The 14,589-nt window shown below is 41.6% G+C and overlaps 1 pseudogene across 1 annotated transcript in view; it reads right to left on the bottom strand.

Moving 5' to 3' along the window:
- LOC311100314 (phosphatidylinositol 4-phosphate 5-kinase type-1 beta-like) overlaps positions 1 to 14,339 on the bottom strand; it is a 33,635-nt pseudogene extending 19,296 nt beyond the window's left edge. Inside the window, exons 1-3 of the transcript XR_014615717.1 lie at positions 14,235 to 14,339; positions 5,743 to 5,805; positions 5,084 to 5,214 (exon numbers count right to left, since the gene is read on the bottom strand). The product of XR_014615717.1 is annotated as a phosphatidylinositol 4-phosphate 5-kinase type-1 beta-like (transcript). The remainder of the gene's footprint in view (positions 1 to 5,083; positions 5,215 to 5,742; positions 5,806 to 14,234) is intronic.
- Between the last annotated feature and the right edge of the window lie 250 nt (positions 14,340 to 14,589).

Genomic DNA, 14,589 nt, shown 5'->3' with positions numbered 1-14,589 from the left:
TTTTAGCTCTTCTCGCTCTGGCTATCAGTTGTTGTTCTTGTTGATGTGCATCAAATCAAATTGTAATTGTCACATGCTTCATTAACAACCAGTGTAGACTTACAGTGATCTGCTTACTTTACGGCCCTTACGAACAATGCAGAATACAATTACAAACAAATTATAATAAAATAAAAAAAATCATAACACAAGGAATAAATACACAATGAGGATTGATAGCTTGGCCATATACAGTTGAAGTCGGAAGTTTATATACACTTAGGTTGGAGTCATTAAAACTTGTTGTTCAACCACTCCACACATTTCTTGTTAACAAACTATAGTTTTGGCAAGTCGGTTAGGACATCTACTTTGTGCAAGACACAAGTCATTTTTCCAACAATTGTTTACAGACAGATTATTTCACTGTATCACAATTCCAGTGGGTCAGAAGTTTACATACACTAAGTTGACTGTGCCTTTAAACAGCTTGGAAAATTCCAGAAAATGATGTCATGGCTTTAGAAGCTTCTGATAGGCTAATTGACATCATTTTCGTCAATTGGAGGTGTACCTGTGGATGTATTTCAAGGCCTACCTTCAAGCTCAGTGCATCTTTGCTTGACATCATTGGAAAATCAAAAGAAATCACCCAAGACCTCAGAAAAAAAATTGTAGACCTCCACAAGTCTGGTTCATCCTTGGGAGCAATTTCCAAATGCCTGAAGGTACCACGTTCATCTGTACAAACAATAGTATGCAAGTATAAAACACCATGGGACCACGCAGCCGTCATACCGCTCAGGAAGGAGACGCGTTCTGTCTCCTAGAGATTAACGTACCGTTTGCCGTGCGGTAGCAGACAAAACAGTCTATGACTTGGATGGCTGGACTCTTTGACAATTTTTAGGGCTTTCCTCTGACATCGCCTGGTAGTATAGAGGTCCTGATGGCAGGGAGTTCGGCCCAAGTGATTTACATTTTTAAAAACATTTTTGTCATTTAGCAGACGCTCTTATCCAGAGCGACTTACAGTTAGTGAATACATATTTTTTTATACTGGCCCCCCGTGGGAATCGAACCCACAACCCTGGCATTGCAAACGCCATGCTCTATCAACTGAGCTACATCCCTGTGATGTACTGGATGTACTGGGCTGTACACACTACCCTCTGTAGTCCTTGCGGTCGGCTGCCGAGCAGTTGCCATACCAAGCGGTGATACAGCCAGTCAAGATGCTCTCAATGGTGCAGCTGTACAACTTTGAGGGTCCATGCCAAATCTTTTCAGCCTTCGGAGGGGGAAGAGGCATTGTCGTGCAATCTTCACGACTGTGTTGGTGTGTTTGGACCATGATAGGTCCTTAGTGATGTGGACACTGAGGAACTTGAAGCACTCGACCCGCTCCACTACAGCCCTGTCGATGTGAATGGGGGCGTGTTCGGCCCTAAGTTTCCTGTAGTCCACGATAAGCTCCTCTGTCTTGCCCACGTTGAGGGAGAGGTTGTTGTCCTGGTACCACACTGTCAGGTCTCTGACCTCCTCCCAATAGGCTGTCTCATCGTCATTGGTGATCAGTCCCACCACCGTCGTGTCATTGGCAAACTTGATGATTATGTTGGAGTCGTGCGCAGCCACGCAGTCGTGGGTGAACAGGGAGTACAGGAGGGGACTAAGCATGCACCCGAGGGGCCCCCTTGTTGAGGATCCGCGTGGCAGATGTGTTGTTGCCTACCCTCACCAAATGGGGGCGGCCCATCAGGAAGTCCAGGATCCAGTTGCAGAGGGAGGTGTTCAGTCCCAGGGACCTTAGCTTAGTGATGAGTTTGAAAAGCACTATGGTGTTGAACGCTGAGCTGTAGTCTATGAACAGCATTCTCACGTAGGTGTTCCTTTTGTCCAGGTGGCAAAGGGCAGTGTGGAGTGCAAAAGAGATACGTCATCGGTGGATCTGTTTGGGCGGTATGTGAATTGGAGTGGGTCCAGGTTTTCTGGGATGATGGTGTTGATGTGAGCCATAACCACTTTCAAAGCATTTCATGGCTACAGATGTGAGTTCTACGTGGCGGTATTCATTTAGACGGGTTACCTTCGCGTTCTTGGGCACAGGAACTATGGTGGTCTGCTTGAAACATGTAGGTATTACAGACTGGGTCAGGGAGAGGTTGAAAATGTCAGTAAAGACACTTGCCAGCTGGTCAGCGCATGCTCTGAGTATGCGTCCTGGTAATCCGTCCTGCGGCCTTGAGAATGTTAATCTGTTTAAAGGTCTTACTCACGTCGGCTACGGAGAGCGTGATCACACAGTTGTCCGGAACAGCTGGTGCTCTCACGCATGCTTCAGTGTAGGATTCTATCTTTGTCCTGTATTGACGCATTGCCTGTTTGATGGTTCGTCGTAGGGCATAGCAGGATTTCTTATAAGTGTCCAGATTAGTGTCTGCTCCTTGAAAGCGGCAGCTCTAGCCTTTAACTCAATGCAGATGTTACCCGTAATCCATGGCTTCTGGTTGAGATACAGTGGGGGAAAAAAGTATTTAGTCAGCCACCAATTGTGCAAGTTCTCCCACTTAAAAAGATGAGAGAGGCCTGTAATTTTCATCATAGGTACACGTAAACTGTGACAGACAAATTGAGGAAAAGAAATCCAGAAAATCACATTGTAGGATTTTTAATGAATTTATTTGCAAATTATGGTGGAAAATAAGTATTTGGTCACCTACAAACAAGCAAGATTTCTGGCTCTCACAGACCTGTAACTTCTTCTTTAAGAGGCTCCTCTGTCCTCCACTCGTTACCTGTATTAATGGCACCTGTTTGAACTTGTTATCAGTATAAAAGACACCTGTCTACAACCTCAAACAGTCACACTCCAAACTCCACTATGGCCAAGACCAAAGAGCTGTCAAAGGACACCAGAAACAAAATTGTAGACCTGCACCAGGCTGGGAAGACTGAATCTGCAATAGGTAAGCAGCTTGGTTTGAAGAAATCAACTGTGGGAGCAATTATTAGGAAATGGAAGACATACAAGACCACTGATAATCTCCCTCGATCTGGGGCTCCACGCAAGATCTCACCCGGTGGGGTCAAAATTATCACAAGAACGGTGTGCAAAAATCCCAGAACCACACGGGGGGACCTAGTGAATGACCTGCAGAGAGCTGGGACCAAAGTAACAAAGCCTACCATCAGTAACACACTATGCTGCCAGGGACTCAAATCCTGCAGTGCCAGACGTGTCCCCCTGCTTAAGCCAGTACATGTCCAGGCCTGTCTGAAGTTTGCTAGAGTGCATTTGGATGATCCAGAGGAGGATTGGGAGAATGTCATATGGTCAGATGAAACCAAAATAGAACTTTTTGGTAAAAACTCAACTCGTCGTGTTTGGAGGACAAAGAATGCTGAGTTGCATCCAAAGAACACCATACCTACTGTGAAGCATGGGGGTGGAAACATCATGCTTTGGGGCTGTTTTTCTGCAAAGGGACCAGGACGACTGATCCGTGTAAAGTAAAGAATGAATGGGGCCATGTATCGTGAGATTTTGAGTGAAAACCTCCTTCCATCAGCAAGGGCATTGAAGATGAAACATGGCTGGGTCTTTCAGCATGACAATGATCCGAAACACACCGCCCGGGCAACGAAGGAGTGGCTTCGTAAGAAGCATTTCAAGGTCCTGGAGTGGCCTAGCCAGTCTCCAGATCAACCCCATAGAAAATCTTTGGAGGGAGTTGAAAGTCCGTGTTGCCCAGCGACAGCCCCAAAACATCACTGCTCTAGAGGAGATCTGCATGGAGGAATGGGCCAAAATACCAGCAACAGTGTGTGAAAACCTTGTGAAGACTTACAGAAAACGTTTGACCTGTGTCATTGCCAACAAAGGGTATATAACAAAGTATTGAGAAACTTTTGTTATTGACCAAATACTTATTTTCCACCATAATTTGCAAATTAATTAATTAAAAATCCTACAATGTGATTTTCTGGAATTTTTTTTCTCATTTTGTCTGTCATAGTTGACGTTTACCTATGATGAAAATTACAGGCCTCTCTCATCTTTTTAAGTGGGAGAACTTGCACAATTGGTGGCTGACTAAATACTTTTTTTCCCCACTGTATATACACACGTACTGTCACTGTGGGGATGACGTTGTCTATGCACTTATTAATGAAGCCGGTGACCGATATGGTAAACTCCTCAATGCCATTAGATGAATCCCGGAACATATTCCAGTTTGTGCTAGCGAAACAGTCCTGTAGCTTAACATCTGCTTTATCGGACCACTTCCATATTGAGCGCGTCACTGATACGTCCTGTTTGAGTTTTTGCTTGTAAGCAGGAATCAGGAGGATAGAGTTATGGTCAGATTTGCCAAAAATGGAGGGCGAAAGAGAGCTTTGTTTGTATGAGTCTCTGTGTGTGGAGTAAAGGTGATCTAGAGTTATTTTTCCTCTAGTTGCACAGGTAACATGCTGGTAGAAATGAGCTAAAACTGATTTAAGTTTTCCTGCATTAAAAGTCTGCAAATGTAAGAGGACTCCCGTGGTATTTACATATTTGCAGAAATCCATTCAGGTATATTTTGTGGCCTTAGGTGAATGCTTTCTAATGATCTGAAGTTGTGCTGTTGCTACTGCCTGTAAACACACAGTCCAATTCAAATTGAGTGATGGCTGGCCCGTGTGGCAAATGGCTTATTTGCATATAGGCTTACTGTAGGTCTGATCGGTCTGTGTAGAGTCCGGTCCTGGACAAGACAGATGTTTTTATTAGGTTTTATTTACTGCAGTGTCTATTAATTGTCCAAACGCACAGCCACTTTCCCACACTACATTGCTATCGAATTTTCCCAAATGCCTTACTCTGCGTCATTCCCAAACATTCTATGAATGTATGAAAACTTGGAAATGAACAGGTGTTAAATGAGGTGAAAAGGACACTGGAGTAGGACTTTTGTAGTGAAAGGGACTTCTGTGTCAATGGGAAAATCTGACCAATGAGGTTCAGATATGCTTCTTTAACAGAGTTTGTGCTGTATTCGTGTCACTAACTAGTGATGTGTATAAGCCTGCTGAGTGATGCCAGTGCTGTGTACTGTACCTGGGTAGAAAGACACTCTCCACCATGTAGAAATCCTGCATGAGCACATCTCTGTCAGGCTTGGATGTCAGGTTCCCCACAGCATACCCAATGCCCAGCTGGATGGCTCCTTTCAGTGCAGCATCTGTGGGCTGGGACCACACAAACATTATATTCTAAATCAATACAACACAGATTATAATGTGTAGGATTCCAGATCAAACCATACCCATAAAATTTTTGTACATCTGAAAGGTACATCTGATGCATGTCAGTCAGCATGTTCATGGATACCAGGACCACCTGTAGCTTTTTAACTGATTTCGGGATTTCCGTTCTGAACCGACAGAAAGGCAGAAAATCTGCAGGGCAGTCAGCGTGCCTCTTGTGTGGCTAAACACAGTGGCTGATCTACCTAATCACGTTATCCGCCACTCTGGCCCCTCCATCAGCCAACACAAACAGACAGACTGAGCACTGTTACGTAACGCTCAACCACAACACCATCTCCAGTCCAGGGAGGGCAAAGCATTGCCCAATATTAAGAGGAATGGCAGTAATCCTTCTTGACGCTCAGTTCACCAATGGAATCTCGTTCACACTCAGAAGGACATTATACAGGATTTGTAGATGTGTGCCATACATTATAAATCAATTACCGGGGCCCAAAGACTCCATACCTTTTTGTAATCTTTTGACCCACTGGTTCCTCCACCTCCATTCTCAGTGGTTGTTGTTGCCATCTTTTGGATAGAGAAAATATAGATTCATTTAAAAGCAAGTTTAAGTATATACCCTTTCACCCTGTTTAACATGACATAATAATAGATTTATTCCATTCTAAATCATGGTTGTGGTATTTCATTATTAACCAATCAAATCACATTCATTTCATAAAGCCCTTGTTACATCAGCAGTTGTTAGAGTGCTTTACGTACAGTGGGGAGAACAAGTATTTGATACACTGCCGATTTTGCAGCTTGTAGAGGTCTGTAATTTTTATCATATGTACACTTCAACTGTGAGAGACGGAATCTAAAACAAAAATCCAGAAAATCATATTGTATGATTTTTAAGTAATTAATTTGCATTTTATTGCATGACATGAGTATTTGATCACCTACCAACCAGTAAGAATTCCGTCTCTCACAGACCTGTTAGTTTTTCTTTAAGAAGCCCTCCTGTTCTCCACTCATTACCTGTATTAACTGCACCTGTTTGAACTCGTTACCTGTATAAAAGACACCTGTCCACACACTCAATCAAACAGACTCCAACCTCTCCACAATGGCCAAGACCAGAGAGCTGTGTAAGGACATCAGGGATAAAATTGTAGACCTGCACAAGGCTGGGATGGGCTACAGGACAATAGGCAAGCAGCTTGGTGAGAAGGCAACAACTGTTGGCGCAATTATTAGAAAATGGAAGAAGTTCAAGATGACAGTCAATCACCCTCGGTCTGGGGCTCCATGCAAGATCTCACCTCGTGGGGCATCAATGATCATGAGGAAGGTGAGGGATCAGCCCAGAACTACACGGCAGGACCTGGTCAATGACCTGAAGAGAGCTCGGACCACAGTCTCAAAGAAAACCATTAGTAACACACTACGCCGTCATGGATTAAAATCCTGCAGCGCACGCAAGGTCCCCCTGCTCAAGCCAGCGCATGTCCAAGCCCGTCTGAAGTTTGCCAATGACCATCTGGATGATCCAGAGGAGGAATGGGAGAAGGTCATGTGGTCTGATGAGACAAAAATATAGCTTTTTGGTCTAAACTCCACTCACCGTGTTTGGAGGAAGAAGAAGGATGAGTACAACCCCAAGAACACCATCCCAACCGTGAAGCATGGAGGTGGAAACATAATTCTTTGGGGATGCTTTTCTGCAAAGGGGACAGGACGACTGCACCGTATTGAGGGGAGGATGGATGGGGCCATGTATCGCGAGATCTTGGCCAACAACCTCCTTCCATCAGTAAGAGCATTGAAGATGGGTCGTGGCTGGGTCTTCCAGCATGACGACGACCCAAAACACACAGCCAGGGCAACTAAGGAGTGGCTCCGTAAGAAGCATCTCAAGGTCCTGGAGTGGCCTAGCCAGTCTCTAGACCTGAACTCAATAGAAAATCTTTGGAGGGAGCTGAAAGTCCGTATTGCCCAGCGACAGCCCCGAAACCTGAAGGATCTGGAGAAGGTATGGAGGAGTGGGTCAAAATCCCTGCTGCAGTGTGTGCAAACCTGGTCAAGACCTACAGGAAACTTATGATCTCTGTAATTGCAAACAAAGGTTTATGTACCAAATATTAAGTTCTGCTTTTCTGATGTATCAAATACTTATGTCATGCAATAAAATGCAAATTAATTACTTAAAAATCATACAATGTGATTTTCTGGAATTTTGTTTTAGATTCTGTCTTTCACAGTTGAAGTGTACCTATGATAAAAAAATCACAGACCTCTACATGCTTTGTAAGTAGGAAAACCTGCAAAATCAGCAGTGTATACTTGTTCTCCCCACTGTATATCCAGCCTAAAACCCCAAAGAGTAAGCAATGCAGAGGCAGAAGCACAGTGGCTAGGAAAAGCTCCCTAGAAGGCCATCCTTCTGGTTCTTTTGTTAAGCATAAACAGGAAACAGGTGAGTTCCTGTTCCACGACACATTAAATGGTGTGATATCAGGGCTGCTTTTACCTTATAAAAAGCAAACATTTAGCAATTACTGCCTATACCAGTTACACACTTCCTAGAGGAGATAGAGAGGGTCAAGTCCAAAAATTATCAGCAGTATAGCGAACACAAAAAACATCTGTATCCCACTGTCCATATCAAGTTCCCATCTACAAAACGGAGACGTTTACGCAATCAGCTTGATGAAAATACATTATACTGTAGCAAATATGACAATTTAAGTCAAGAAAGCACTCAAGGGACCAACATCGGAGGTTTCACTGAGATAAAGTTATTCAGCTCTGAAAAAGGCTTCTTCTATAATCAACAACCTTCCATTCCCAGCCGCTCAGTAAAGTTGTGTGCATCTGTTCGATAGTTTCTGCCAGGGTCCAATACCTGGGCATCTTGTAGTCTTTCAATTAGGCTCTCTCTTCCCAAAGAAACAAAACAAATCAACAAGTAACACTGAGGTAAAGTTGCTCGGTGAAGTGGACACGAGACCCATTGTTATAAGGGCTTATTCATGATTCATTAATTAATTCATGATTTAGAGTCTCTGCCAATATGATGACCACAATAATATACCACTCCAAATCTTGGAAAGCAAAGCAATTATTCGACACATTCTCACATTGTGTTGTGAAAAACAATGACGAAAAAAGTATTTACTTGTGCTACTTAATCAACAGACTCAATGTAAATGCAACTCATCTGCTAACCTCACACCAACCCATCAACCACTCACATTCTGAAGCAACTTATGTGAGCATCTAAGTCTTCATACAGGTAAAGTGGCTGAAGGTAGCATCATACAGTGAGGGAAAAAAGTTATTGATCCTCTGCTGATTTTGTACATTTGCCCACTGACAAAGAAATGATCAGTCTATCATTTTAATGGTAGGTTTATTTGAACAGTGAGACAGAATAACAACAACAAAAAAACTGAAAAACGCATGTTATAAATTGATTTGCATTTTAAATGAGGGAAATAAGTATTTGACCCCCTCTCAATCAGAAAGATTTTTGGCTCCCAGGTGTCTTTTATACAGGTAACGAGCTGAGATTAGGAGCACTCCCTTTAAGAGTGTGCTCCTAATCTCAGTTCGTTACCTGTATAAAAAAAGACACCTGTCCACAGAAGCAATCAATCAGATTCCAAACTCTCCACCATGGCCAAGACCAAAGAGCTCTCCAAGGATGTCAGGGACAAGATTGTAGACCTACACAAGGCTGGAATGGGCTACAAGACCATCGCCAAGCAGCTTGGTGAGAAGGTGACAACAGTTGGTGCGATTATTCGCAAATGGAAGAAACACAAAAGAACTGTCAATCTCCCTCGGCCTGGGGCTCTTTGCAATGATCATGTGGACTAGCCAGTCTCCAGACCTTAATCCCATAGAAAATCTGTGGAGGCAGCTGAAGGTTCGAGTTGCCAAATGTCAGCCTCGAAACCTTAATGACTTGGAGAAGATCTGCAAAGAGGAGTGGGACAAAATCCCTCCTGAGATGTGTGCAAACCTGGTGGCCAACTACAAGAAACGTCTGACCTCTGATTGCCACCAAGTACTAAATCATGTTTTGCAGAGGGGTCAAATACTTATTTCCCTCATTAAAATGCAATTCAATTTCTAACATTTTTGACATGCGTTTTTCTGCATTTTGTTGTTGTTATTCTGTCTCTCACTGTTCAAATAAACCTACCATTAAAATTATAGACTGATCATGTCTTTGTCAGTGGGCAAACATACAAAATCAGCAGGCGATCAAATACTTTTTTCCCCTCACTGTAGATGCATCAAATAGATGGTGTATCCTGCTTCAAAGTGCCAAAGGATGTGCAATTGTTCAATTTGATGTTTAGGATTACCATAGCTCACATTCCCTGCTTTTTTTGGTACAGTACTGGAGTCGTGTACTGTACATTTTGTGTGGTAGCCTTTCATTGTGGGGGTTTCAGTTCATACTGGTTAACTTGGGTGGGAAATGAATGTGTATTTCTATGGGCACAAGTACTGTTCATGACACAAACTGTTTATACCCTCTTGTTGGCGGAGAGAAAATGGTCTTGCAATTCTATACATTTTGCAATGTCTAATGTGTATTCATGTGATATTTCGGTGACTCAAACATTTCTACAAAATCTATGGGCTAAAAAAGTTAGCTAGAAAACGTTAGCTGATCTAGACATTTCTGACAAGTTACATACTGAACAAAAATATAAAACGCAACATACAGCAATTTCAAAGATTTTACTGAGTTACAGTTCATAGAAGGAAATCAGTCAATTCAAATATTCATTAGGCCCTAATCTATGGATTTCACATGACTGGGCAGGGGCGCAGCCATGAGCGGGCCTGGGAGGGCATTGGGCCCACCCATTTGGGAGCCAGGTCCACCCACTGGGGAGCCAGGCCCAGCCAATCAGAATGAGTTTTTCCCCACAAAAGGGCTTTATTAGACAGACAGACAGACGTACTCCTCAGACGATCTCACAGGTGAAAAAGCCGGATGTGGAGGTCCTGGGCTGGCGTGATTACACGTGGACTGGTTGATGGAGGGATGGATATGGGGGTCACATCTGCCCTCTTCTTTCTGTTTACTTGTCTTTGTCCTGTATAGCTTATTTTGTATGATACATTTTTTTACCTACAACTCTGGGTCTTTTTGTATCTGTCTGCTCTTTTATGTTTATATAAGAATTGCATACTTGTCTTTTCTACAAGGTACCTATACACCATTCTTGTGTGTGTTGAATAAAAAAATATTTGAGCAACAACTTTCAAAAGTTGAAAGTCAGACTGAGTACCTTTAAAAAAGATATATAATAAGACCCAAAATGTAAAAGTAGGCTACAAAAATGTAGACTAAAATCATTCCAATCCCGATTAAAATGCAACGGCTGTTTAGTGTGTTGATGGCTGGCTTTAGGACCATGCGGATCATTCCTTGGAGAGAAGCTGCCAGCCTGCGTGCCTTTCATTTTAAGCAGAGACAGTGCCAGACAAGTGTGCGGATTGCTTTGAATTTGATGTCGGCATTTGAACTCGGCCTTGTAAGCCTCAGGGCCAGCTGTTTTATGTAGCGGTTCCTTTCACATTGATGTTGGCATAGGCGGCGCATCCAACAGGCTAGGGGAAAAAAAGCTTCCCCTAAAGTGCATTTAATTAAGTTGTCAAAATTAGCTATAATTACTCGTGCCTATACAGAAATAAATACAATCATTCAAAATACTACACCAAAGAGCATGATTTGGCCACAGAGGATCATTAGTTTCTTAAAAAATGTTTTTGCTATGGATTTTTTTTAAGCGCACAATTTAGTAGCGCGCTGCAAATAGCCTACCAAATAGCTCATTGTTGAATTGCTGCGGTCAGTGAAAAGCAGTTAAATAGGCCTAGGCCTGTCGAAATATTTCAAAATACAAATCGTAGGAAAAACAGTTTAGAAAGCAAATGACTATTGCTGAAAAGAGAAGACAAAGAAAATACCCCAATCTGTCTCTAGTTATCAAAATGCTCAACTCCCAATTGAGCGAACAGTAGCATATCTTATTGGCACCAGCAGAGATAAATCGGCCATATCCCTGGTGAGTGTGTGCATATTCACTGTCTTTATCATTGGATCAGTACCACTGGAAAGTTTTGGGGGATAACAATATCTAGATGTACATCAAATTGTACAATTTGTGTCTGCCTTTTTCATTGGCCTAGATTAGATGGTCATTTTTACTGATCTGTTTGCCAGTGTCAGCAGAATAGGCTACTAATTTGTGTCATATTAAAAAAGATGTTGCTTATGTCTCCAGTCATATAAGGTGTAGTGGAATTGCATGAAATGTGTTTATAAAAGGCTACATTTTTCCAGTGCAAAGAAAGGAAAATAAATGTCTCTGATTAGGCCTACTGTCACTACGCACACAGGTTTGCATTGTTCATAACTGCCGGTTTTGCTAACAGTGATTGAGTTATATTATTAGCCTAAATTATGACTATGCAATCTACTCATCACATTAGGAATAGTAGCACATCTTACATTAGTCTGCAAATGCGATGACAGATGCATGCAATCCTTTATTATAAAGGTGCAATTTTACAGTGAAGAAATTGCTTCCCCAAACTTGAAACTCACACGCCCCCTATGGATGTCGCATTTGAAGTCAGCCTTGTTGTAACTTGATAGTGTGTATTATGCATCTATTTCACGTTGTACTGTGTGCGCAGTTCCACAAGTAAATTAGTCAATTTATGATGAGGTTGAGTAGTGGTTGACATTGTATATGCCGTTCCACAGACCTGTAAACCTAACATTGCGGTGATAATTAATGGCTGGGGTCATTTGTTTGTTTTTGCTGTTCTCCAAAGAGCATTTTAGAGTTTTTAAATTGTGTAGAAATGCCCCACTTTGCTATACCCTAGGTTAAGCTGAACCTTTAATGTCAATCCCTGATGACCAAATCACTGGATTATATAATATTACGTACAGCACAACGTGAGTAAAAACATGGAACCTCTGAGTAGTCACTGCTATTCTACTTAGAGTCATCGAAGGGTGTTAAGAGATTACCAGTTGTGAAAGGCTCTCCCCATCAAAAACAATGATGCAAAGAAAAGCTGTGCTTGGTCAGACTTTAGATTGAATACCATTCAGTTAACCTTAACATCAACAAGGGTTGATGTGTGATGCTATCATACTGGGGCACTGTGAAATCTGAGCTGAAGATTTGTTGACCATGCCATAGTCAAATATGGTCCACACACACCCACCCATACACACTACACATACTGTTTCATAAATAAATGCCTCTTTAGGAGTGAAAGATAGGAAATGCAATATAAAAGAGAGGAAAGAGGTTAATGTTTACATTTCGTGTGGAGAGGGTGATAGGAGAGAAAACAATTATGCAAATAAGGCCAGAGATCACCTAAGCAAACAATGGACTGACAGTATTGTGGGATAGGTGGTAGAAGAGCAGATTAACCTGGAATAACCCTGCCAAATGTGAACAAAGAAACCCCTGAATGCAGTCCTATTACGGTCTGTCCATGGGGACTATTCTAGTAGAATTTTGTATAAATATCTGGTTTATATCTGATGCCTGAATGCAGTCACAGAGCCAAAATAGTGTTAGCATCATATCCTGTTCCTACATAATATCATATGCAGGTCAACAACTCCAGTTACTAGTTTACTGAATTGTGTATACTTTTATCCCAGGCCAATCATATTCATAGATTCCATAATTATGCATGTAAACAATAATGGGTAGCCTACATTATTGTACAAAGTGAAGTTCCTACTCTGTCAGGTTATGGGGAAGTGACAACCCACTGGGCACAAACTGTTTCAACGTAATTTGTCAAGGTATTATGACGTGGAATCTACATGCAAAATACATTGAATTTGAAAAAAGTAATCAACTGTTGTTTTGAGGGTGAAATTTCAACGCCAGGATTATGTCATCATGGTGACCAAATTTCAACAGACAAACCTTGTATAAAATATGTTGAATTTGTACCTTTAAAACAACATCAGATCTTCAACGTTATAGCCACTATCATATATAGGCATGGCAGCACCTCCTACAGGAGAAGTGATCTATCTACCGCTACCCTTTGGTCTCCCATCCAGGGTTTTAACCAAGCCCAGCCTAGCTATTTGTCACTGACTATTACTAATGTGCTATCCTGAGAACGATTGTTTAGAGATCTCTACTTAAAAACTAAATAGATTCATTGTTGCTATCCAAATAATTGCTAAGGGTTTAACAGAGCAAATGAAATGTATCACTCATATATCTTTAATAATGGTATTTAGGCCTATATAGCATTTGCAAAGTCATCAACAGCTATTGTTTCAATTCAACCCAGAATTCAACAAAACATAGACAGTACAATAGGCCTAGGGTTTCAAACTCTGGTTGATTTAAAATGTAATGATTTTTAGTGATATTGAATTGTGTTTAGTTGTCAACGCAACCAAATATCAACATTTGGATAGTTCCATCTGTGCCACTGATTTAGTCCGGCTTTAATTCCAGTTTGTCTCCATTTCAACCAAAAATCTAAGTTAAAGAATAGGACTAAATCAAATCAAACTTGATTTAAATTGAATTTAACATTTTGATTTAATTTGATTTAATCCTTAGATTAGTTGGATGCCAGATGTATTTCCTCCTGTGGTTCAGCAAATCAACTTCGTGTCATCATCATCAATAGCCTTCATTGCGATTATCAAATGCAATCTTACCAAGACTGCTTGGATTGAATGTCAAGAACAGCAAAGAAAAGTGATTTGCAGTGAGAACTTAGACTATGTCAATCACAGAATAGTTAATTATGTTATGAAACCAAAAAGTGGCGTAGGCTATTCGATTGATCACCAAAACGTCGACAGGTGCCACCAACAATGGCCGACATATTCAGGCGGTGTCAAGTTTGTAAACAATTGGTGACAAGAAGACAACATATTATTTTTCGCATGTAAAATATGTGTGCGTCCTTACCTTGAATATTATCGTCGTTGTAAAAATGAAAAAACAAAGACGAGTAACTTTTGCAACCAGGTTTCATCGCTTCTGACTCCTCTGAAGGCTTACGGTAATGATGAGTCAGTGACGCGCGAGAATCCTCGGTGCTTCGAGCCATCCTCCGCCTACTGTCATGTCACGCACCTTTGTGTAAAACCCGGAGGTATGGTGTCCGCATATTCGCACAAAGCTGTTGTAGGCTACTATGGGCTGGCTACTTAAATGATAAGATAAATTGAAAAACGTAATCTATAGTTGAACGCATTCCAGTACTCCTATGGATTTGAAGTCAAATAGTCTGCAAACCCATAAGCCTATTATAAGGTCTCAC

This window comes from Coregonus lavaretus, assembly GCF_964263955.1.
Source record: "Coregonus lavaretus genome assembly, chromosome: 24".
Classification (NCBI taxonomy): domain Eukaryota; kingdom Metazoa; phylum Chordata; class Actinopteri; order Salmoniformes; family Salmonidae; genus Coregonus; species Coregonus lavaretus.
The sequence above is the reverse complement of the archived record's forward strand: the minus strand, read 5'-3'. Positions and strand labels throughout refer to the sequence as shown.